This window comes from Culex quinquefasciatus, chromosome 3, assembly GCF_015732765.1.
Source record: "Culex quinquefasciatus strain JHB chromosome 3, VPISU_Cqui_1.0_pri_paternal, whole genome shotgun sequence".
Classification (NCBI taxonomy): Eukaryota; Metazoa; Arthropoda; class Insecta; order Diptera; family Culicidae; genus Culex; species Culex quinquefasciatus.
This window is the reverse complement of record NC_051863.1, coordinates 61,875,661-61,879,022: the sequence shown is the minus strand read 5'-3', so window position 1 is coordinate 61,879,022 and position 3,362 is coordinate 61,875,661.

Below are 3,362 nucleotides of genomic sequence, written 5' to 3'. Positions count from 1 at the left end.
TGCCGCAATTTTGACGTTTCGCGGAATGTTTTTCGAAAACGGAGAATGGAGTTGGGCAAAATGGTCGAAGGAATATTTTACCGTCAGCGTGGAAATTCTTCGATATGACGAGTTTGACCTTACACCCTAACCAAAAATCATGATTGTTTGAGTTCAATGTCCTACTTTTCATACGATTTTTTCCCTTAGAAACGTCGATCCGTAACCTGCTCAGCCTGGGGTCTAAGGCTTTCTAGTCAGAAATTTACCAACACATTCAAAGTATGTTTACATGACAGCTGGACGTTTGTTTGCATCAGGTTTCCTATCTCTTTCTAGCAATTTTTTTTTTGTCAAGCGACTTCTAGCTGGTTTTTTTGACTGACTGCTCGATATGTCAGCCAACATACTTCTCAGGGCTGTGACAGCTACAGCTCGATCATTGTTTGCATCAGGACACTGTGACGAGGAGTTCGTCATTTTTGAGTCAAATTATATTTTTTTCACTGGGCCTAGAAAGCCTTCTTCGGACGTTACCGGTGGCGTACCGTAAGAATCGGATCAGCTTGGACACGGAAGTTGGCCAAACATAGAGTAATCTACGTGCGTATGTATTGCGTGTACGTAGACGAAAATAAAGTGAGGTTAAATTTTGTCAGGCAGCAAAATCAAATGGTGCGCTAGTGTGCGTACGCGAAACGTCATAAAGCTCTATAAGCAGATGCGTTAAATACAAAGAAAAATCGAAAGCATACTGTTTTAAGCGGTATATTTACGCACTTCGGAAGGAACCGGTAAAGAAAAATTCAAAAGGGCAGCAGCGGCAGCGCAAACAAGTCAGAGAGGGTGAAGAAAAGCCCCAAGAAATCGCTACCTCTCCTTTGTTCTGCTGTTCGTAAAGCTGTTTCTTGATCCCTTTCCTTCCGATCTGCATACTAGCCTTTAATATTAAAATATTGTAATAAAATTCATCACATTTTTTGAAAATCATCACATTATATTAAATGTAATTTATTCTTGCCATAAAAAGTTATTTCTTCCATTAAAAGTAAAAAAATTTACCGATACAACGATTTTGTTCAAGAAATGCATGGTGGTATCAACAACTTTCCAACTTTTATTTAAATTAAAACGTTTGAATTTTCTACGAATATTCACCAACGCAAACTTTGAATCCAACGAACGATCCGAACGATCTTTTAAAATTTACAGTATTTTTTCTTTGTGTGTTGGGTTCGTACACACAAAAAAATATTACTGTAATGACAAAAGTTACTCGAGGGAAAGTTTTTTTCTTGTGTTAAAAATGAAAACTTGTACATACTGGTAAAGTTTTTTTTTAATCTCCTTACACACAAAAAAATATTACCGTAATGACAAAAGTAACTTATTTTTGATTTAAAAAGTTGCTAAAATTAGCTTGAAGGAAAGTTTTTTACTTGATTAAAGTATGAAAACTTTTACTAGTAAAGTTTTTGAAAATCTCCTTACTAACTGATATAAAAGTATTTACTTTTATTTAATACGACTGTAGAATTTCTTTCATTTTGACGTTCTCGTGTAACCGTGTACGACTAAGTTCCAAATGTAAACAAACTTTTTGGTGGGTCCGGTGGCGCTGGTGATTCTAGGACGCAAAGCAAAGCCGACGGTGGCAGCAGCCAAGAATCGGACGCGGAAACCTTCGTGAGCCAAACAGCAGCAGCGGAACGCCTTCGAAGGAAGTGGTGCGAGTGCCGGACGAGGTGAAGTGCTCAAAAAGGACAAGGAGAGCTTCCTGCAGGAACTGCAGTTTTTCACGACCGGAATGGGTAAGAAGGAAGCTTGGATATTTTGTGATTGATTTTGTTTGTTTTTGAAGAACGCCGTTTATGCCAATGCCGAAGATCGTAGGTCGGGATGTGAATTTGCACCGGTTGCATTCGGTGGTGGTGGCCCGGGATTGGTGGTTGATAATGAATTGCCGCGGAATTGGGACGAGATCATCCATGAGATGGTGCTGCCGAAGCGTTGCGTGAACAACAAGATTGCGTTAAAGAAGATTATGAAAACGGGTTTTGGACAAGTACGAGAAAATTATTTTCACGGTGAGGAGAAGGATCTGACCAAGAGGAGGACGACGAGGAGTGGGATTATCGGAGGTGGACAGAGCGGATGTTGCACTCGGTGCCGGCGGTTTAAAACACCTGTGAGTAATGAGCATGTGTGCAGTGGCTAGCCAACATCAATTACTTTGCATCTCTTTTAGCAATCATCTTCCCACAAATGTTCACCTCGCGACGGCGCAGCTTCAGCCGAATGAACCTGGGCAGTGTGCCGGAAAAACTGTGTCATTCTCGAAGAAGGATGAAGTGCTCGAAATCGAATTCCGTTCCGAGGGACTCATCAACCCCAAGTTCCGGATGCGCTTCCAGGATCGGGAACTCCACGTTCAGGCACTTCACTTCCCAGCCGGGAAACGTCGACCACTTTTCCCGAATCAACAGCCAACTTCTCCAAAACTGTCCTGATAAAGGCCGGCAACGTGACCATCATGTTTTCTACACTGCTGTCACGCATCGAAACTCGCATCGTAACGTCCATTAGGAACCGTCCAGCTTGGAGTCTTCGGAAGTGAACGGTGGCGTACCGTAAGAATCGGTACAGCTTGTGCTCGGATGTTGGCCAGAAGCGTTAATACAATAACAAAATGTTTTTTCTGTCCTGATACAAAGTGTAAGCTAACAGGATATCGTTACTAAATAAAAAAAGTTGAAAAGTTGTTACTGAAATTACACTCAAACCCCGATGGTTTGACACCAACTGTTGTCAAACGAACGGGGTCACTTTTTAGTTTGACACCCCTTTTACACGGACACTGAAAAAATGTGACATAGCAAATTCATATGCTTTTTCACGTGAGCTGCTCCAAAAATCAACACGATAGTTTGCCATGCTTTTCCCTTGACATTAATGTGTTTTTCATGTGATATTTTTGTTTTAATCATTTGAAATCAGCTGATCGCAAACGAGATGCATTTCATTCTTTTATCGCTTGGTGTTCACTTTGGATTCAACAGAATTTCACTTGGATTTGCCCCATTTGACTTTTCCCTTGATTTCAACGTGAAAAACACGTGAGATTGAAATGTATTGGTCTTTGAAGTTGCTTGATGAAAAATTTCTTATTCGTAAGATGGCGACGGACGAAGGCAGTCCAATTTACGATTTCTTTGGTCGAATTAATCGTTTTAATTAATAATTTTGTGTAAAATGAAATCGTACTTAAACTTTTTGGTAAGTATTAAATATAAAAACTGTGAAAATCGACAAATATACGTAAAAACTAACATTCAGCAATGCATTTCCAGGAAATAAAACTCAGGCGAAGGGTTGGCTTCTAA